This window comes from Rhinatrema bivittatum, chromosome 1 (genome assembly GCF_901001135.1).
Source record: "Rhinatrema bivittatum chromosome 1, aRhiBiv1.1, whole genome shotgun sequence".
NCBI classification, from domain to species: domain Eukaryota; kingdom Metazoa; phylum Chordata; class Amphibia; order Gymnophiona; family Rhinatrematidae; genus Rhinatrema; species Rhinatrema bivittatum.
In genome coordinates, this window is record NC_042615.1 from 72,831,420 (window position 1) to 72,855,476 (window position 24,057).

Genomic DNA, 24,057 nt, shown 5'->3' on the forward strand with positions numbered 1-24,057 from the left:
CCTACACAGCCACTTCAGGCAGGTCGCGGACCATGCTGAAGGTGAAGCAGACTCCAGGCAAAGCAGTGGGACTTTGAATCAGAACATGACAAAATTCAGGAGAGGCCTGCACTGAGACGTGCCCCTCCACAGCCAATCAAGGCAAGGCACAGACCACGATGGAATGGAGCAGGTTCTGGCAGAGTCTTAGACATGGACAGAAGCAGACACAAGGAACTCTGAAGACCAGGACTCAGGATTCAGGACTCAGGATACAAGACTCAGGATACAAGACTCGGAACATTTATTTATTTATTTTTATTTTTTTTATACCGACATTCCTGTAAAAGTACAAATCATATCGGTTTACAATGAAACTTCAATTTCGCTCTAAGGCGGTACATGGAACAATGATGTATCAGGAGGGGCTGCAGGACTACTCCCACCCGGACCCTTTAAGAACTGAAGAGAGGTGTGGCTTCGTGCCTAGGGTCAGGATCTTGGAGTGCAGCGTCCATGCCGTGAAGCAGAGCAGAAGCGGCACCAGGCCACAAACCTAGGACCAGCATCAGTGATGGCCTCCAGGCTGCAGAGAGGAGACCTAAGGTGACTCCAGACCATGGGCAGCACAGCAACAGCTCCCTGCTGCTGCAGGATAAGAAAGATGTCAGCGGCCCCCGGGCCATGTGGAGATGGCGTCGGTGGCCTCTTGGCCCCAAGGCTGAACAACAGTGGCTCCAAGCCGTGTTCAGATGGCGTTGGGGCTGGCAGCGGAGGTGAGAGGCTGCTCGTGGCACAGACGCAGGCAGAATCGTAACATTTTAAATGCGTGGAATACATCTGGATTAGATTTCTAAGATGGTATTTTTAAGCAATAATCATGTCTAATGTAAGATGGAACAAATGTAGACCAACAAATGAATCGATATAGTAGTATAAAATCTACATTTTATTACATTTATATTACTGTCACTTGGATACAATCATAATACTGCCGATCCGGTTTTACTACTATATTGATTCTTTTGAGGTATCAAGCATTTGCAATCCTTGGGTGTATGTCTTCACTAAATTGGCTAAATTGTTATCTCTCAAAGAATATGATGTTCTGCGTATATAAAAATATTGTCGTGGGTTCAGAATCAATGTCATAAGGAATTTTGAACACTACAGATATGACCATTTTTAATAAATTAAAATTAGATTATACTAAAGCCCCTAATGCAGTCTTAATTTTAGGTGAAACACGGCCAGAGTTGGGTGATTTCAATATTTTCTGCACTGTATTGTGCTACTTTGTTTCCTCAATAAATATACCCCTGCAACTAAGCGACAGATCTACATTTGTTGTATCTGCTTCCATGCCTAATGTAATGCACTTTTCAGTTTTTTCTAACTAGAATTCTCATTTTATCAAATTTTATGAAAATTTAATGCTAGAGTTATAGATTTACTTTTTGCCAAATTTGATTGCCTGATGATTACTGTTGCTGAGTGGTCCTGCCACCATTATTTCTCACACCAAATCCTGCATTCCACTAAGTGTTAGGTCTAAAATTATTCCCCTTTCATCAATTCTTAGACTAACTCTTCCATACAGCAGTCATTTATTTCATCTAGAAATTTTATCTCCTTAGCATGTCCTGATGATACATTTTTCCAATCAATACTGGGCTAATTGAAATCTCTCATTATTATTGTGCTTCTAAATGTATCAGCTTCCCTAATGTCTGTTAGCATTTCATTGTCTGTCTGGTCATTTTGGACAGGTGGCTGGTAATATACTCTACTGCTACACTCTTCCCATCATACATGGAATTTCTATCCATAAGGATGTGACTGTGCATTTAGTCTCCTTCAGGATATTTAATCTGTTAGTTCTATGCCATCCTCTAACATAATGTGACACCCCCCCCCCCAACTAGGTTGATCCACTGTCATTGCAATATAATTTATAACCTGGTATAGCAATTTTCCATTGTTTATCTTCCTTCCACCAGGTCTCTGATATGCTAATTATGTCTTCTTCTTTTTTTCAGAGCTATGCTTTATAACTCTCCCTGCTTACTTTTTAGACTTCTGGCATTAGCATATAGACATTTCAAAGTATGTTTTTATTGATATTAAAAATCAACTTATCAGTTGACATGATGACATCAAGCCCAGGATATTGGGCTTGATAGACCTTTGGTCTGACCCAGTATGACAAGCCTTATGTTCTTATGAAATTTTGTAACTCAAGTGGTTGCTTACTCAAGCTGCTATTGCTGTTATATATTTTGATTAGTTCAAAATGGGCTGCTATTGCTGTTATATATTTTGATTAGTTCACACTAAATTGAATTAATATGCATTAAAAAATAGTGCATACTATATAGACATATTATGCACTAAATAGGAATTTAGTACATACTAAAATGAAACATAATATAAATCAAAGAAAATAGAAAAAAAATAAAGCTGTTCCATCTTATTATGCCTTTCTCTACACAAACTTTATGACATCAGAACTTGTTATCCATATGTGTTACTGTTTCTTGTTTTGCTTTACATAAAAATATATAAATGGTTACAACTAAATTTTGCATCAAATAAACATTATCACCTATCCAAAGGAGAATGCAAATACATTTTAAAAAGACTACCCCCTACTATTACTTAGCATTTCTATAGCACTACTTGATGTATGCAGTGCTATACAAACACTGCATACATACGATCCTTTGCATTTGGAGACCTTTTTACAGGATAAGAGTAATGAGATATTCCCTGCTCATTAGAACTTATATTCTAATGAAGACAAACATACAGGTCAACAGACAAGTGTTAAAATTAGTTAATGAGGCTGTAGGTGAACTAACAGACTTAAGATTTAAATGCAGCTTCAAAAAGGTTGGATTTTACATGGGATTTAAACAAGGTGAAAGAGAGAACATGATGCACCAGCTCAGGAAGTCTATTCCAAGCACATGGTACAGCCAGGTGGGAAGCACGGAGTTGGGAATTGGAGGGAGAGTAGAAGGGCAGAAGTAGGAGTGACTTATCTGATGAGCAGAGTGCACAAGGAGGGTTGTAAAGAGAGACATAAGAGAGGAGAGGTAGTAAAGAGCTGCAGAGTAAAGGCACTTGTCGGTTAGTAACAAGAGCTTCAACTGTATGTGGGAATAAATAGGGAGCCAATGCAGTCACTTCAGAAAAGGAGTTATATGGGTATAGTGACTTTGCCAAAAGATAAGTTGTGCAGGTGAATTTAGAATGGTTTGTAGTGGAGAGAGATGGTTCACTGGGAGACCTGTTAGACAGGGCCAGCAGAAGCATTAGGCAGGCTAGGCGGTTGTCTAGGGCACTGGAAGTGAGTGGGGTGGCATAGTTCAGAAGTCAGGGCAGCTGTTTTGAATGGAGGGGATGAGACATAGGGAGGAACGGGGATGAGGAGGTTTGTGGTGTGTGATTTGTAGTGCTTGGGATGGTGCATGGGGGGAGGAAAGAGAAAGAAAGACAAGATGCCACATGATGACAACCTGGGAAGGCTGCAGACCCTTCCACCAGCACTGCTGTCAGGAGTAGGTTGAAATAGTCTAAATGGGAGGAGATTAGTGGATAAGAGTTCTGGTAATGTGTTCAGAAATAAAGGGATTGATTTTGGCAATGTTATAGAGAAAGAAATGTCAGGTTTCAGTAGAGTTTTGGATATGTGTAGAGAAGGGGAGAGAGAGGAGTCAAAGATGACACCTAGGTTTCAGGCTGAGGGGACTGCGAGGATGACCATGTTATCCACAGAAAGAGAAGGAAGGAAGAAGGGAAGTGGGCTTGGGGGAAAGAAAAAGGAACTCAGTCTTAGCCATGTTGAGTTTAAGATGATAGAGGATATCCAATATCTAAAAATCTATATTTTATTATTATTTATATCACTCTCAACATATAAAAACCTTATGGTCAATCATATAAATAGAAAATAAATATTCATAAATGCTAAAGGCCAACCTACCAAATTATGCCTAATTATTAGGGCCCAAAACACGCAACATAAACCAGAAATAACAAACAAGACAAATATGTACAGGTTAAAAAAAAAGTGGACCCATACCCTTGGAAGGCGTCCTGCAGCAGGCAGGAGCATGCAGGAACAAAAGAGAGAATGTCTACCAAATGAAAATGTCTTTACCTATAATTGTGAATGAAAATAAGGTACAAATAGAAGATCAGGCTAAAAAAGTAATAAATATTGAACAGGAGATGGGTAAATTGACATCAAAGGTAAAATCATTGCAGGATACAGACTATCCATATTAAGGATAGGCTCTCTAGCCATAGAGATTTGGAACATCTGTAAAATATGGTACGGTATAAGAATCTGAGATTAGTCAATTTTCCTCAGACTAGACTCCTCTCACCCAAGGAAATGTTTTTAAAATACCTTAGAGAAATAATGCAGTACAATGTAAAAGATACACCACAAATTTCTAAGGTCTTTTATTTTCCTAAAAGAAATAGTAAGGGGAATAAAGAGACGGTGGAGGAGAGGTTGGAGGACTTAACAATTTGAGTCTCAACCTTTCTAGAGGAATCTATTGGCATAATTAATAGAAGATCAATGTTATTTGTTTCCTTACAGTTAGAATCAGAGGATAAATTATTTAAAGATTTTTTTCAGGTATAAATAATTAAGCTTTTGCGGTCGGCCCATTCAAATGTTCCATGTCTCTCGAGCTACACAAGTGAAGAGAAGACATTTTCTTTCTTTAAAAACTAGATTACTTGCTATAGGAGCAAGTTTGTTTTTAAAATATCCTTGCCTCTGCCTTATAACATATCAAGGGAATAAGTTTTAGTTTTTTATAACGATCCTTTTGCATTCGGAGACCTTTTTACAGGATAAGAGTAATGAAGGAAGAAGTAATGACGTCCAATAAAGTAGATAAATTTCTCTCATTGAATCTTTATTAATACTGGATAATTATGTTTTCTCTCCCCCAATTATGGGTTTAGTAAATGCAGAGATAAAATATTATGTTATAAATGTTTGGATTATTGTTCTCTGTAACTGCTATCTGTATATTTTGTTTAAATTGATTTAAATGAAATTGAATAAAAAGAAACAAAAGAGAGGTCTCAGTTAGCTGTGGGGAAGGCCTTTTCTCTGCCTCCTTGGGTTCCTCTAAGGGGCTTCCAAAACTGAGAGCTGCCGTAGCTCATCTGATAGCAATGGCAGAGTGAAGAGAGGAGTCAGTACAATGACGAGGCCTTGCTCCTGCTTCCTGTGGTCTGTCATGGGAAGGGGGGGGGGGGGGGCGGAACCCAGAGCAAAATTGCACAGCTGCCACAGCAGTGAAGAAGGGCCCTGATATTGTTTGTTGCAGCATGAGGCCAGCAGGATAGGAGTTCAGCCAGCGGCTGAGAGTCTTTAGCAAGTTCCTGCCTTGTGAAGAAGGCTTCTGCTGGCCTGTAACTCAGTGATGATGTCATCACCTGGCTCCTTTTAAAGAGGCCAGGTCACAATGGACACTGCAGGGGGAAAGGAAAGGGCAGAGAAAATAAACATTAAAAAATATAAAAAAAAGAAACTAAAAGTAAAATAAATTAAAGTGAAGATGGGGAGGGCTGAGCAAACCCTGCCAAGAAGACTACCAGTAAGACTCTCTACCTCCCCAGAGGTGCATCGGTGCACAGAGAATCATAGGGAAACAGAAAGGGGTCCTGGGATAGCCTTGGCTGCCATGGAAGACTGTGCTGGAGAGAAAAGTAAGACCCTGGAGGTAAGCTAGTACAGGCCCCGGGGAAAACCATTATTTAAAGTTGAGATTGGGCCATTTTGAGTCATAGGATGCCCTATACTATCTCCCATCATCTGTGAAGAAAGTTTGGGTACTTTAATGTGGCTAGGAATAGCTCCAATTCCAGGAATCCAGTCTAGGCAGAAATCGAGTTCTGGAATTCCTGCAGGCACCCTGTATGTTTATTGAAGCAAGCTCAAAAGCAAGAGGGCAAGATTTGCCCAGCACAGGGACACTAAAAAGTGAGGTGACCAGCTCCTGGGGATCTTTTTTAGGACAGCACAGCTACTTTAAAGGATTATAGAAATTAAATAGAAGTGGCTGGCACCTGTGCCATTTCACCAAGAAGGTTGAGAGTGGCAGCATCAGAGGAAATTAAGAGGTTTTAAAAGTGGCACTGCTTTTGGTGACATCAGTGGAACAAGAATCTGCTCTCTAAAGAAAAAGGCTTTGCTTGTAGAAATTGGGAGTGTAGGCAGGAGGATTTTAGAGAAGGAAGAAGTGCTGACTGCTGATCACCAGCTCTACCAGCCTCCATAAGCTAGCTAGCCTGTACCCGAGGCAACAGGAACAGGAATCACTAACACATACTGTATCCCTGGGTAGATGGGAAGAAGGAAGAAGAAAATTGTGAATTTATTCCTGTGCCCTGGAAGGTAAAAAGAGGATAAGGTAGATAGTTAACAATAATAAAGCTAACAGAAACACAGCAATTTTGCCTGTTCTAGTTAGAGGGGAGTGTGATTTAAAGATTGGGAAAAATGAATGAGATTTCCCAGGAAAAATTAAAGGAAACACATAGATGGATCAGTGTAAAACAAGGTTTTATTGAAGCTTGCCCGACTCTGGCCGAGTTTCGCTCAAAGAGCTGCCTCAGGGGCTTACAAGCCAATCGATTTGGCTTAAAACATCAAAGTTAACATGTAACGAAGACAAAGGTGATAACACAGCAGATTTCTCGGAAATAATGTTCAGATCAGGTCCTAATGAACGCTCAGCATGGATAATCGCATCCATGCTGAGCGTTCATTAGGACCTGATCTGCCCCTGAGGCAGCTCTTTGAGCGAAACTCGGCCAGAGTCGAGCAAGCTTCAATAAAACCTTGTTTTACACCGATCCATCTACGTGTTTCCTTTGCTGACAGCCATCTTGGATCGGCTACCGGTTTGTTTTCTTGGACCAGGAAAAATTAAAGACAGGGAATTTTTTATTATCTTTTGTTTTCACTAGCTAGATAAACAGTTTCACCAAGCTGTTGGACACTCTCACTAGAAAGACTCTTTGCTGACAGAAGATACTCAGTGCCAGGGAGGCAGGTTTAATTTTTGATTTGTTATAGCCATGTAGTAGGTACCCTCCTGGAGGCAGATGCTGTTGAAAGAAGGCCCAAGGCCAAAGACTTCCAGGCCCATTGCCAGAGGAGATGCAACTGCACCCGAGATCATTGCATTGGAACTTGCGTTGCAATGGACAGAGCTTGGACCAAGATCAAAGATAAATGTATGCACATTGCACACATCTACAAAAGTTACACTCTAGGTCTGGCCAGACTAGCAGTCAATTATAAATATTGAGCTCAGTAAGAAGACAAACAACACTGAAAAAGCAAACACATATTGTGAAGAAGGAAAAAAAAGGATACTTATCATAAAAGAGACTCTCTGTTTTAGACTAGCCTGAAAAAATTGGGAATTTCACAGAGATTCAATTTCTTGAATTACCAATTTCAATATTGGACACAGAGTAAAATAAACATTCAAAAAAGTAATAATTATCTGACTTATAGTTGGTTCAAGTTGTTAAATTTGTTTCCAAAGTATTTCCATGTTTTAAAAAAGTTTGAAAGCATTTAAATTTCAAATTGTTGTCTAAGTGTTGATTAATGTATAAGTAAAAAAGTATTGTTTCACAGACGCCATTTGAAAGAACTTGAATACGTGTTATATTGTCTATTGCTAGCAAATTCCAAATTCTTTTCTTTTTAGTAAAATCAAATTTGTTAAATCTGTTACTCAGTCATTCATTTCAGAGGTTCTCAGAACTTTACACCCTAAATTTATCCCTGCTTCCCCTCCCTACCTCCGGGAAACTTTGCTGGGTAGAGTCTGGACCCCTTTTCTGTAGAGGAGACTCAGTTGTGAAGAGGGCATCAAACAGTACACTCTGTGAGGTTCCATCTAGATACCTTGCAACACAGAAACATTTAACACCCCATCAACCTCTGCCACAGGGAGATGCTGTTTAGACAAAAACCAGAATAACAACAAAAATAATGAAAGTAAATATAAAATGAAAAGAATAAACAGAAATCATAAAATACCAACAAATATGCTTCTTTCAATTACTAATGCTTTATCATACAAGTTCAACTGAGGAACAATTCACAAAAATTCAGCAGAAGTATTGTAAATTCCTCATAGAGCACTTCAATTATAACAGCTCTTATCGGCTTACAATTCACAAAAATTGGCAGAAATTTCAATTGTACTATCTCTTCTTATAGAGGTAAGAAAAATTGTATCTGTAGTGGCCATAACCTAAACATACACAAAAATATTGCTGCAAACTCAGCGCAAGACAACCATAAGCTTCTTATAAAATATCAGCGAATTCCATATTGCTGCGTAAGGATCTTCCTCTGATGGATCTCAGATGAAGATGTTAAATGTTAAATCAAATCCATAACTATGGATCAAAGTTTGTTCATCCTTGTTTAATGTAATGCATTTTATGCTATGGTTATTGTTATAATGTAAACCGAAGTGATTTGTAACTTGTTACATGAATATCGGTATATAAAAGTGCTAAATAAAAAAATAAAAAAATAAATAGCAATTTTAGAAGATAAAGTGAAGTTCAGTCTTCACTCATCTAAATGCAATGATCTTTCAGAAACTACAGATCGCCCCACAAATTTCACCAATGATCAGCATCCTCAGAGGCTCTTATCACTGTATGGACCCAATAGCTTCAGCATTAAAAATAAAAACAAAACTACCATAACAAAAATGCACCATAACTTAAAAAAACAACATTTATCTATTCACTGATTTTTTTCTATGCTGACTGTGAACCATTTTATCTGTAATCCACAATCTTGTGCTACAATTACCAATCTCTCATCTTTAGGTTTAAATTCATCTCTTCTTAGTCATTCCTAAGTCAGATTTTGATCCACATGGAGTTTCTGAAGTAACTATTTGTATTTTGCACTATATTTGGGCTTTTACCAATTGGTTTTCCTTGTTTCTTTGTTGAATTCTGTAAAGAGATTTTTCTCTTGTTTTACAAATTTTATTTCTTCACTCCTCTCAGATGCTGGTAGATACACACTTATTCCTTCCATTTATTAAAATAATCATCCAAGCCTAAGGATGGGGACTGATTTCAGCTGTTCACTGCACACTCCAGCACTTTTTGAGTATTGGAATCTGTTAATGCTGTTAGATATGCTTGAAGACCTAAATTGCAGTTCTATATGTATAATCTATTTTCATAAGGTCCATATTGCCTTCAGCTCTTGGGCAGGCTTGTGCCTAATAGAGTGAAATGCAAATAATAAATCAAATGAAATGAAACTTTGCTGTTTTCACTGCATTTCTTCAAAACCATGAAAATAGTATATTACTCTTACAAATGGGGATACATGATTCTGGGCATCATAGGCTGGATCGTCAGCCGAGTTCTTAAGTCTGATTGCACCTTTCCATATTATTCTATATTGTCTTGGACATTGTTCAACAAAGGGTAATGTCTCCAAGTGGGTTAATTTTGCACATACCTTGACAGGAATAAACCTCACTACTAAGTCTAGGGGAGTGAAGGACCAGCCTAGTGTTTAGAGCAGCCAAGATTCAAGGAAGCCAAGGTTCAAATCCTGCTGAAGTTACGTGTGACCTTGAGCAAGTCTTGTTATTCCTTATTAGTCTAAACAATGCTCAGCCAAGGTAATGTCTCCATATGGGCTTACTGTGCACATACCTTGACTAGAGTGAAGTTCACTTGTATGCCAAAGTATGTTGAGTATGATCTCAAGCTCTCAAATTCACTGCCCTTCTTAACACTTGCTTTGGGCCAAAGAAAGTTTCTTTCTGGAGTTTATAATATGTTAAATGCACCTGGACAGCATTGCTGTAAGAGCAATACTGAAAGCTGCCAGAATCACAATAAGTAAGTATACACAAGAAGAAGAAATAGTTTGCAACTTTTTTTTTTTACATTTATTAGTATTCACACATATTAGATGCCTGTCTAACACTTAAAATCTCTTTAACACACACATACTCCCTCACATGCACACATTACACATAAAATCATGTACTTCACTTATTTGTAATCACAAAAATATTTTCAACAATATCAATCAGTAATTCATAAAGCATGAAAGAATAATCATATCAGTCCATATATCCTACAAAGATCTTTGTTTCACCCCCTTCCTCTGGAGGGCTTCCTCAGGGATGGACTCAACGTGTGAAATGCGTCAAAAATATCTTGAATAGATAGAACAAATAAATTCCAACAGAATAAAGTAGATCATACAATTCCTCTCAGCAATGTGACTTCACCAGTCATTCAATAAATCTTCATATTCACAAAATGAATCTAAATAAGAAAATCGTAATAAATATATAAAGCTTAGTTAGAGGACACGTACTGTATTTAACAGAAATGCACCAACTATCAAAACAAAATGGCTTTACACATACTACAACCCACCGGGTATTCCTAAATGTATCAATTGGATTTCTACAATGAATTTCTTCATCGGATCCAGATGTCACACTGAGGGTGAATTCACCATTCAATCGATATACCACAACTCGTCCAGTACATATCTCTAAAAAAATGGACAAATTAGTGCATAAAGCAACTTACAACGAAACGGAAGAGAACCTACTCCATCAAAAAACATTTTGGAATATCAGTACTAACCAAGATTACAGGTTATCATCTGCATCGCTCGACCTCACATAGAAATACCAAATGTTCAAAAGAAGACAGTTATTTCACCACGTCCATATATATTTTTTAGTACCAAATTACGGATGTACATTCACCATCTGTAAGACATAAACATACCTCAAGGTAAGACAATTTTTACACCATATACGCTTACCTATGCTGTCTTCCAACCGCTACTCCTTACACCTACCTGGAACTGACGTCATCCCATCGTTTAAAAGGAGCGTAATGACGTGTATCCTAATACCTTGCAATATATACGACCCCGCACAGGGGATTTCCTCTAACCAGTGATTTAATCAAGCAGGCTCATGTGAAATCAATATCCATCACATCAGTTAAGTTAGACAAATTAGTTTACCCCACCTTGGAAAGCTCTTGGCATGCCTCTTTTATTTTATATATCTAAGGGCTGGATTTTCTAATGCCACAAGGCACAGTGAATTTGGCAGTAACAGGGGGCGGGGGGGGGGGGGTGAAACGGGGGGGCAGTCCTGCGATAGCCAGCAGTGATTGCACCTCCATGGTGTGATCGCTGCCGGCGTCGCGCCAAATAACTACACCATAAAAGTGTCGTTATTCGGCGTGAAACTGGCAGTGAAAAAGAAGCGTACCTTTCGCTGTCAGCAAAGTCTTCGTGGCATCAGCCCCGGTGCCGCCCCGACTCCTCCTCTTCTGGGGCTGACGCCACCCCGATCTTGGTATCGCATGCGATAAGGGACTTTTCGCATGCGAAACGCCCCTTATCGCATGCGATCTGCATAGAAAATGACCCCCTAAATTTTTTCCAGATTGTGTGTTAAATGGCTAAAATTTAGACAGAAAAGTGCACCTAATATTTAAAAGTTGTTATTTACTGGATAACTCACTAGTTATCTGGATACCTTACTTTGAATATTGACCTCTTAGCTTCTCCAGATATTATTGCCTAACTTCCTTTTACTGCAATCTCTCGCAATTTGTGAATGCTAACCTTTTTTCCTTTACCTTTTCAGAGTGGCCTCTTTTTTACTTTTCCTTGTATTTATCTTTATAACAAAAAGGTTTGTTGCTCTTATTGTATGGCTTTTAAGTTTTGCTCACAGCTCTTACTTCCCCTAATTTATCCCATCCAGTTAATTATTCCTTGGGGTACTTCCTAATGTTAAGTTAGTTTTCTCTAAGCTCAGAACTCTCACCCTTGAATGAACCACCGTTACCTGTGTTCAGATACCAAATGACACCTTCTGGTGATCACTGAATCCCAGGGGATCTCCCATTATGATATCAGAATCAATATCTTCATTTGTAAGCACCAGGTCCAGTATTGTACCCTCCTGTGCCAGTTCATTAGCAGTTGTTGAAACAGTTTTTCTTGCTTACTATCAAGGATCTCCCTGCTTCATGACAGCACTCAGGATGTCATGCAGGATGTCTCAGACAACATCTGGCAGATAAAAATCACCTAGAGGTGGCTTTTCCCTTTTCACAGCAATTTTATGACTATCCTTAATGAAATCTTCTCTGTTCATTTCTTCTGCCTGCAAAATACATCTGTATATCACATCAATATAAATGGATGTTCCATTCCCTTTTTCCAAATTAACCCACAGGGCCTCCTCTTACCTTGTAAGCCCTGCAATTCTGTTGATTTAATACTTTTTGCATATAGAATGTCACTCTTCCTCCTTTTCTTTCTACCATGTTTTTCCTGTACAGATTATAGCCTGGTGTAATTATATTCTAGTCATTGTTCTACATATACCATGTCTCTTTGATGACCATCACTATATCCAAGTCAGCCTCTTCCATAACAACCTATATGTTGCAGTCTGGGAAGCTGCAGACCAGGTGTGAACCCTTGGGCCGAACTACCCCAATGATAGGGCAGGTCGGGAGGTGGAGCCACAGGCAGAGGTCTTCACCCGGGAACCAGGAACCCCCCAGGAGGAGCCCGTAGGGTCCTAGAACCTTGGGACTTAGGAGCACAGTGTAAGTCTCTATAGTAGAAGTAGGCCTGGGCAGAGAGTATGGTAAGGTAGTCCAGTAGTCTGTGGGCTAGTTGGGTCCAGCGGTGCTGGAGCAGATGGTGAGCAGATACAGAGTCTCTAGCGTGCTGTGCGCTGAAGCAAGCTGTGAGCAGGAACGGAGTCTGGAGCGTGCTGTGAGCTGAAGCAAGCTGTGAGCAGGAACGGAGTCTGTAGCGTGCTGAGAACTGGAACAGACTGTGAGCAGGAACGGAGTCTGTAGGGTGCTGAGAACTGGCAGACTGTGAGCAGGAACGGAGTCTGGAGCGTGATGTGAGCTGAAGCAAGCTGTGAGCAGGAACGAAGACAAACCCAAGTCAGGCTGGCAGCCGGCAGGAGCGGAATCAGGCACGAGCTGGGTCGGTGGCCGGCGGCGAGCCGAAGCGGAGTCAGGAACAGGCTGAAGTCAATGGCAGGCGGCAGGCAGAAGCGGAGTCAGGAACAGGCTGAGGTCAAGTCAGGAACGTGGAACAAGCGAAGCGCAACTCAGAACTACTATTCAGTAGCGACCCTGGTTGCAAGGCAATGAGATGGTAACCGAACGCCAGTTAAATCGGGCTTGGGGCGTGGCTTCGTTAACCCGGGCGGGGCCAGACTTCCGGCAGCTGTGCGTCCATAGTGCGCGTCCTCACGCTCGCGCGTGGCGACAGGGAGATGAGCCGGTAATGGCGGATGCCCTGAAGGGTCGGCAGAGCTGCGGGAGCGGCGTTTCCACCACTGTAGGTAAGCGCAGTGCAGAGCGGGTAGAGGGGAAGCGGTGGAGACCGCAACACTATATGTCCTATATGACCATTAGTGTACATAGCTTTCCAGATGTTACCTTTTCTTCCCAATTCTCTATGTGTTTAAGGATGTACTCCCAGAAGCTTTACTTACATTAGGGCTTTGTCCTCCCTGTCTTGATGATCCTAGTTTAACGACCTCCTCAGTAGGTTTGCCAGTCTGTCTGGAACCCACTACACTCATTCTTTGACATTTGGACCCCACCTCTGCTCAGGAGTCCCTGAAACATTTTTATTTTTATTTATTGAAACATTATCTCATGGTTCAAGATCCTGAAATGCTCTCATTGATACCACGTGTACAGCCATTCATTCATCTCCAGAACACAAACTTCCCTGCCTGGACCTTTCTCCTTGACTTGGAGGATTCTGAGCAGAATTCTACCTATGCACCTATCTGCTTCACCCTCTCTTCTAGGGCTATGAAGTCTCTTTTGATATGATCAATTCTGTACTCAGCAGTTTCATCCATACCAACATGGATGAGTATTATCAGGTAGTAGGAAAAATCCCAATAGAAAAGAGAGAGTAAGCAAAGGATTTATCAAAATATTACTTCAGTTTTTCCAGTATAAATATTACTTTATATTTATTAATGGAAATTTCAATGTCTTTCTAATGGGTAAAATTGTAATGCAAGCATGGAACAATTTTTGTACTAGAGCAAAACTTTCATAAATATCTCCTTGCAAGTTTCTAATAAAAAATAGAAGACATCAACCACATTCAAGTTATTACAATAGCAAAATAAATTACACTGTAATACCATTTCATATATTCTAAGCACAGAGTACAAGAGCACATGTGTGTATCCCTGTAATCTCTTTATTTATTGGGCAGGTAAATAATCAGACAAGTCACAGTCTAAAGTCCGCTTTTTGGTTGCAGGGCTGTAAGTTGAGAGATCTAGTGTGTTTTTCATCTCTTAAGCATTTTTGGAGTATTTGATTTGTATAATATATTTGAGAGGAGATACTAGCACCCTCTTGAGGACTATACTTTTTCCTTATTTGCAGTGCAGTATGAACTATCACCATTTAAAAATGAAGTTTGGACATCCTTTCAAATGGAATTTTTTATATGAATGTTTTCCTGATGTTTCACTAGGAAACTCTCATATGACTAAGGCTCAGGGGAATGTAATATGATAACTCCCTCAAAGAAATTTATAATCCAAGAAGAAATTTGCAGGATTTGTTATAATCAAAAAAAAAAAGGAAAAAAAAATAACATGATATCTATATGGAATTTCCCATGTCTATACTGCACTTAAAATGGAATACAATTTTAAAATTATGGCATTTCATTAATTTGTGCTTATTTCTAGTGACTTAAGCAGAGATGAAAAATACTTTAGAGTTTATTTCTGGTTTATTCATTATTAGTTATATTGCTGCAGACATATGGGGGCTTGGAACCCTGCTTATCTTTAATATAAAGTAGTAACTCATTAATTCAGTAATATGCTCATAGGGATCTGCATTTGTTTGAAATAGTTGGGAAATTGCAATAAATGAACCCATTTTGGTTCTATTCAAGATCTCTCAAAGTGAATGAGGGTGCTCACAAATGAAACTAAAATTTTCTTTTCTTTCATGTATGCTTCCTGTTCAAGTCTATGACCTATTTAGTGCTATTAGTGTGCTAAGCAAACAACAGTTATAAGCAAGATCTAACTAGTAACTATAGCTGCCACTCTGCCTAGTTGTCTTTTACCACCTTGGGGGGTCTTTCTGTACTGTACATAGCTGCTAGCTATACTCCAGATGTACCACCTTGGAGGTTTTGCTACTACTCTGTCTAACTGCCATGCTCCAGATGTATCACCTTTTAAGTCTTGATCTACTCTGTAGCCCTCAGTCATCTAGTTTACTGGGCCATTCCCAGCACCCCCATCCAGATCCTTGGTGCCATGGTCTTGTTCCAGGCTAATAATTGGTCTGAGACTGCCTCATTTTAAATCATTCTGTGGCCTTATCAGCAGATCACCATCCCTTGAGGATCAGGTACTATAGACAGACAATATAAATTAACATATTATAGAAAAACCCTCAGTCAGAAAGAAGAAATGCAAGCACAACAGAAAACATGAATAAAAGAGATGTTTTGTATGTTCTGAATGTGAGACAGGTTTCAGTAGGAAGAGAGAACTAATACAATACCAGAAACAGAAAAGACTGAGTTCAGCTACGGAATATGGAAAAATCTTTCTTAATAAAGCAAATTTCACGAATTACCAGAAAAGCCACACTGATGAGAGACAATTGTCATGTTATGATTGTGATTAACATTTCAATCAGAAAGCAAATTTTACAAGAGAAATTTCCCGCAGCGGGCTGAAAGCAAAGCCCAAACCGATAGGAATGGTGAGATATGATTGTGATATTAACACATTTTAAAGGTATTAAAGCATAATATGGAAGCATTATTTTAAATGAAAATGAAACATTAGACAAGGGGTCATCATATAAGGTTACTAGAGATGTGAATCGGGTGCCCGATCGTCTTAATGATCGGGTTCGGCTGGAGGGAGAAAAAAATCTGATCGCTGGAGATGTGAATCGGAATCGGTTCTGATTCACATCATTAATTTTTTTTTAGTGAGGCCCGACCCTTTAAAATTGACCCCTTACCTTCCTCCACTCCCCGAACCCCCCCAAAACTTTTTACCAGTACCTGGTGGTCTAGTGGGGGCGCGGGGACCGATCTCCCGCTCTCGGGCCATCGGCGCCATTTTGACTGCCACTCAAAAATGGCACCAATGGCCCGATTAAAAAAAAACCCACCCGACCCTTTAAAGATGACCCCTTAGCTTCTTCCACCCTCCTGATCCCCCCAAAACATTTTTAAATTACCTGGTGGTCTAGTGGTGGTCCCGGGAGCGATCTCCCATTCTTGGGCCATCGGCTGCCAATCATAAAGATGGCGCTGATGGCCCTTTGCCCTTATCATGTGACAGGGTATCCATGCCATTGGCTGGCCCCTGTCACATGGTAGGAGCACTGGCACCAGGTAATTTAAAAATGTTTTGGGGGGATCGGGAGGGTGGGAGAAGCTAAGGGGTCATCTTTAAAGGGTCGGGTGGGGTTTTTTTTAATCGGGCCATCGTTGCCATTTTTGAGTGGCAGCCAAAATGGCGCCGATGGCCCGAGAGCGGGAGATCGGTCCCCGCGCCCCCACTGGATCACCAGCTACTCGTAAAAAGTTTTGAGAGGGTTCGGGGGGGGGGGGAGGTAAGGGATTAGTTTTATAGGGTCGGGGTGGGTTTAGGGGTTGTTTTGGTGTGCCGGTTTTCCCGCCCTCCCCCCAAATAACTCCCGTTAGTGGACACTAACGGGAGTAACGATTTTTCACGATAAATCGTGAACATTTCTATTGTATCGCGCACTGTACCGATTTTTGACGATTTAAAAAATATCGGACGATTTTTTTAAATCGCCAAAAAACGATTCCCATTCCCTAAAGGTTACAATAGAATAGTCTCAGGAGTAACATAAAGAAATATTTCTTTACAGAAAGGGTGATGGATGGAGGAAACAGTTTTTCAGTAAAGTTAGTAGAGGACAGAACAGTAGCAGAATTCAAGCAAGTATGAGATAAACACAAAAGACTTATAGATGCAAAGATGTGAGAGCGAAATCTGTGATTATGTAAGATCTGCAGCAGTACATCAGAAAAAAGCACACTAGATGGGCCTTGTGATCATTATCTGATGTCATTATTTTATATTTTCTAATTCAAAAGATCAAAAAGCATATAAGGAGTTTTGAATAAACCTCTGTAGGTCTGTATCCAAAAGGCAATCACAGAATCACTCGGTTCTTTTAATTTTGAGTACATTGCTCTGCAGCATCTTTTACATGTGGAAATGAGATAGCCCTTAGAGATGAAATGATTTTTTGACAGAAAGGCTCACAAGGCACAGACTAGGTGTTTCCAGATAAGTTGCACAACTTAAATCACAATCCTTGACAAGATTGAAAAGGCTTTAGTATATGAAGGAATCTTCTGTGGCTCTACAAATAGACTTTCCAAGTGGAAATCTATGGGTTACAACCTTCTATATATTTGTCTTTTTGCTGTGTTTTGGAACAAAGACCCAGCATGCAGTGGTCATGCTATTTGTTTTATTAGAATGTGTGATTTTGCAACTTGCTTGCTTATTAAAGTGAAACCTGCTTATAGAAAAAAATTTTCAGAGGCATTTACTGAGGTAAATAGATATTTACCTGGATAAAATTGCCTCACTGAAAAATTGGTATCTTCACATGCAGCAAATCATAGTCTTGGGTTCCAAATAGCACACATACTTTTAGCAGCATTAAAACGAGGCACTTCCATGGGTGTGTTCAGTTTGGGGGAGGAAAACATTATGGGCTGATTTTCAAAGGTTCTCACACGCATAAAATCATGTTTAAGGTTAGAAAATAGCCCACATATGTCTGTAACACAGTTATGCACGTATTTTTATGCAAACTGAACAGATGCTTTCTGGGGCAGGAGTGGAGATGGGGGCACAGTTGAATCTTATGCACACGTTTAGATTTTTTAATAGTATGTGTGTAACTTTACCCACGCAAGTCACACCCTCTGAAGAGATATAACTTTGTGCGAGTTCATCCATGCACGTACTGGGCCAATTACCTGCAAACAGTCAAAGTGAATTTCCGCACAGAAGTTCGCTTTGAAAATTGAAGGTAAAGGTACATGCAGATTTTTACTAAAATGAACAGTTAAAATGTTACCTTCCTTGAAGGAAATTTGCAAAGAGCCTGTGTTGCAAACTACGCAGTTGGTTTATGGTGCATACATTATGCAAATTATTAAAGAGAAACTACCCACATTATTTATCTTTGAAAATGTGTATCATGTGTATTAAAAGCATCAGAGTACTTTGCCCTTTCTATTTGTGTAGGTGATTGGGCAGGGGAGGGGCATGCAATAGCACATGTACATTTAAAAATCAAATGCCCACCAGCTTTATTCTTCTCCCAACCTAAACACTCCCTCAGGAGCATCACTTATTAATGCAAAAAAATATATGCATGCTATGGAACCTCTGAGGAGGGAAGTTTCAGTCAGGCAATTTTGCCCTGGAAAATAACTTAGAAAATTGCCCTTCTCATTTGGAAATTCAGAGCATACCTTCAAAAAAATCCCTAGAATGCATTGTTTTAATGCAGCCAAATTTATATGTATATTTGTAGGATACTGAAAGTCTACTTAAGCACCGACTTCACATGTGACTTCTTATTTTTGTGCGCATGAGTCCTGATTACATTTCTGAAAATTGGCACCTCTACTGTCATCAGAATGGACTCTGCTGGTCACAGCTTTCTGAGCTCTCTTGTTTCATCAGTTCCTCACCCAGTCTTGTACTTTACATTCCTGCATATATTGGAGATGCGTTCTCATGTTTGATCTAAATCTTGAGATGAAAATTTCCTTGTATTTATGAAACTTGCGGTACTAGCTAGCTCATAATTGCATAACAGTGCATCTATATATCTTACCTATTTCATATCTTGTATATTAAATTTACATTATGTGTTAATTCTGTTAATTTTCTCCTCTCTTGTAAAGAAATGAATATAAATTTAATATGCATTTGGGGGCAGTCTATGCTTATTCTGCTGGAAAAAAATGGGAATTACAAAATTTTAGGTTATAAGGCTGGTAATAATAACAGAAGGATTTATTTTAGTAGGATCTCTATAGAGCAGTAATCTCATGCAAACATCAGCCTTCAGAACAAACATCTACAAGCCTAGAAATGGAACCATATTGCTGAGAAGAATTACAGGTAAAAAGTTGGCAATAAAACCAGAAAGCAAGTCTAGCAATAATAATTCTTTACAAAGATCAGTAGCAAATGGGACTGCTAAGGCAATTTATGGTGCAAACAAATATAAAAAGGCTATTAAAGACAGATAAAAATATCCAAGTCAGAAACCTGAGAGTTATTCTAATTGAAGCATTAAATAATGACTTAAGGATATAGAGGGCAATTTTAAAAGCCTTTTCCCCAGGTATAGTTTACTTTATCCATGTAAATGAGCTTTTATAAAATTGTCCACTGGATATGTGGGTAAAGATATGGGAATACAGCCTACATGTATATATACCAGAGAGGCATCACATAGTAACATAGTAATGATGGCAGAAAAAGATCAAATGGTCCATCTAATCTGCCGGGCAAGCTTCTTATGATAGTAAATTCTACTCCAGGCAGTTTACCCCATGTTTCTGTTAAGGGTAGTTACAAGCCTTATGTTAATGGGTAATAATACCACTAGCAACATTTTATGGCGTGAGCAGGCTTGATAATACAGATAAATGCTGCTTGAATGTTCTTTGCTTTTTGGACTTGTCCATAGAAGCAGACCTGCATTTTATCTCTAATGTCTGTGATACATGAAAGGAGTTGTGAATCCAGACAGAGGGAGGTAGGCATAGTAGGGGTGTGCATTCATTTTCGCCGTATTGGCAATCCGCAACGCATATGTCCCTATTCGTTATATTCGTGGGGAGGTGAAACGCATCGCGACTCCCCATAAATATAACATCATCCGTTTAATCTGTTGCATGGCGCACGGCGCGCGCACGTTTTTCTTCGCCACCATTTGCAATCAAAGGACACCATTTCGCTGTATCCACTATCCAGAGCCAAAAACCAGCTCAGCCAGGTCCCACCAGTGTGCTGTCAGGGAGAGGTAAGAGTGTGCAGCATTCATGGTGGTCCAGATATCGCAGGTGAAATGCACTCTCCTCTCTGCATTAGCTAGCAGCACTTGCATGCAACTGCGACACTGCTTGTACAGGCTGAGGATGACCTTTCCAGTGACTCACAGGAAAGGGTCGGACAGGTTGGCAAGGATACCAGAATGCAGCGTATCAGTGCTTACATTTTGTGAAATGCACTGAATGCAGCCAATCGCGCTGTCATTCAGTGCTCGGTGATGATTTTAATGATTACCCAGCACTATATATACTTCAGCACAAGGCGTGCCACACACTTTCTTTGCAGGGGTGGTGTGGGGAGGTGGGCTTTGTGGAAGGAGGCTGCACTGAGAGCTAGCTAGGCTAGTTAGTAAAGAGAAACAAAAGCAATTTATTCTTTATTTGGCTGCAGTGCCTGTGCCAGCTAGCCCTGTTAGTATTTAAAGCAGTTTATTATTTAGGTGATCTGAGACAGTCTCTCTGTGCCAGTGAGAGAAGCTGCTAGCAGTGCCATTTTTTTTTTTTTTCATTCACCCTCTGGGCTAGGCTGCAAGCAAGCACAATTTGGGTGTTGTGGCTGGGAGAGATATATTCAGTTTTGCTAGAATTTGCATTGGAAAATATATTTCATCGATTTTCCTGCTGTGCCAACAATTCCAGCTTTTTTAAACTGAGTTTGTTTAATTCAACTTACTCAGTCTCTCTGTGCACTGGGCTTCAGTGGGCAGTGGGTAGTTTAACAGACTGAACTTTATTATTGGGACGGTCTGTGCAGTGAAATCCCCAGTCTGCCTCTTTTGTGCTTACAAGCAAGCTGCGTGTGTGTGCACACCACACACATTACATTAGTGCATAGCAAGGCACCGTGACAGTGGGCAGTGGGTAGTTTAACAGATTGAACTTTATTTTTGGGATGGTATGTGCAGTGAAATCCCCAGTCTGCCTCTTTTGTGCTTACAAGCAAGCTCTGTGTGTGCACACCACACACGTTACATTACCGCATAGCAAGGCACTGTGGCAGTGGGCAGCCAGTAGTCGCTATGCAGTGACATTAAATCCATAATGTCAGGGAAAGCTAGATGTATTGAGAGATTGGGACTGGCAAAGGAGGCACTTCAAAAGACACTAGTGCCACTCCCCCATTAAAAAGGCACCTGTCGCAATCTAATCTCTTTGTAGGGGCAGGCAGTTTTATCCAGAAAAAAATGAAATCTGACCATGATGCATCGCCATCGCCACTACCTGTTTCTGGCCCTGTAGTTTTGGAGGTGAGGGAAGGGGAGGCTGAGTCATGCCAGACAAAATGTCGACACCCAAAAGCAGCAGGGGGACAGAAGTCTCACTAACACTTAGCATTGACAATGTAGCGCAGTCACTGTTTACTTCTGATTCAGATGAAGAATCATCTTGTGTGGGATTCTCATCGGAAATGGAAGAAGTAATAGCTGACAAAGCTTTAAGAGGATCAGTTAGTCCTGTCTTAGCCTCCACTTCAGTGCAGCAGGGGAGAGATGAAACTGATAATGATGAGGAGGAGGAAGAGCAGTCAGTGCTGGCACAGAGGGTGACTGAGGCCCCTGGCATTGCTTCTCAGGGTGCACCCACTACCTCAGCTTCAGTGCCAGCATCCACCCCCAAGGCTTTAGAGAAGGGAGGATCACGAAAGACATCTGCGATCTGGAGCCATTTTAAAGTGACGGATGACCCGCGTTTTGCTCGGTGTAATTACTGTGGCAGGGATATTAGCACTTTAGCAGAGGCAAGCAAATGGGACATCTATCTAATTTTGGCATGACACATCATATGAAGAGGCAACACCCAACAAGATTACTGCCACCTGGGGATGGTGGCATTACCAGTCAGGGGACCCCTTCCAAGCAGTGTAAAGTGGTTCAAAAGCAGCAGAGTCAGCCCACGCCCTCATCCCCTTCTAGCAGTCAGGTGGCAGGCCAGCAACCCCCTGACATGTGGCAGAAGTGAAAACCCACCATGGAGGAAATGGGGTGGAGTACAGTAACGCTATCCTGGGGAAATGATTGCCCTTGATGACCAGCCCTTGCAGTTAGTGGAGAATGTGGGTTTCAAGCATTTTCAGAAGGTCATAATTCCAAATTACAAAGTCCCCTCCAGAACCACATTTAGCAGAAAGGTCATCCCCAGCCTGTACAAGCAGTGTTGCAGTCGCATGCAAGCGCTGCTAGCTAAGGCAGAGGGGAGAGTGATTTTCACCTGCGATATCTGGACTGCCATGAATGCTGCACACTCTTACCTCTCCCTGACAGCACACTGGTGGGACCTAGCTGAGGCAGGGGCAGCCGGAAGCTCTATTACTGAACAAGTATCAGGGTGGAGGTGGGCTTTACTGCACACCAACCTCATGGACCAGGCCCATACCGCAGCCAATATTCTAGCATGCATCAGACAGATGCTGGAGGGCTGGCAACTACACCAGTGAGACAGGAATCCTCAGGCAGGGTTCTTTGTCACAGACAATGGTGCAAACATGGATAAGGCAATAAATGATGGGCACTTTAAGAACATTCGATGTTTTGCACACACTCGGCACCTGGTAGTGAAGTCAGCTCTGGGGTTGGATTCCAATGACAAAGAGAATGAATACCTGCATAGGTTAATACAGAAGTGCAGGAACATAGCAGCGTACTTCCACAGAAGTGTGAAGGCGGGGCAGGTTCTCCGACAAAAGCAGACTGATTTTGAGATGCCTCACAAGCATCTCATTCAAGACATTGCCACCCGGTGGAATTCCACCTTTATGATGCTGGAAAGGTTAGTGGAGCTGCAGACACCCCTTAATGAACTTTCTGGTACAATGGACATAGGTGTGCAGAATCCCCTAGGGCATCATGATTGGTTAGTCATGAGTCAGCTGGTAAAAATCCTGTAGTCCTTCAATGATGTCAAGGAGGAGCTGAGTTCCAGAAGTGCCACCTTGGCTGACATCATCCCTATAGTTAATCTCCTGGATGAACATTTGAAGGCCTTTACACAGGAAGAGGGAATGACAGTTGAGTTGCTGCAATGTCTGGATGTTTTGCAGCAGCAGGTGGAAGAGAGATTAAGGCCTTTAACAGAACAGAACACATACATGCTTGCCACAGTCTGTGATCCCAGTGTGAAAGGGAAACTCACCATACAGTATGTTTGTCTCTTATTGGTGAAGGACATGCTGTTAGCAAAAGTTCGTGAACAGTAGCACCATAGGCAGAGACAGATTAGGTGTGAAGTAGAGATGAAAACAGCGGGCACTTCAGAGAGTTGTGCTGCTAGCCCAAGCAGGAGCAGCACTCTGTCAGCGACAGATAGTATCTCCTCCTCCACTTCAGAATGCCAAAGGCATGTTGCCCATAAAGATTCATCTGTTGTGCAATGGACGAGAGAGAAAGCAGCTGGCATAAGTGACTCTCAGCCCACCCAAGCAAAGGAGACACCAGCACAGCTGTCAGTGACACGTGATCTCTCAGAGCCGACAGAGATCATGCAGACAGATCCGCTGGCATATTGGGCACACAAGTCCACTGTCTGGACACACATAGCCAAAGTGGCTCAGCGATATCTGTCATGTCCACCAATCAGTGTGCCCAGTCTTTTCAATGACAGGGGATATCATGAGCCCTTACCGCTCAAGGCTGGCACCAGAGTTGATGGAAATGCTAGTGTTTTTGAAAGTAAACCTGCCTTTGCTTGGGTTTCCAAATTTTCCCTGTGAATGGCAAGATGAATAAAAGCAATTGAAAGCCTTGCAGCAGCTCCAACTACCTCCTATGCTCCAGATAATATAAGCACTGCAGCACATATACCTGACACGCTGT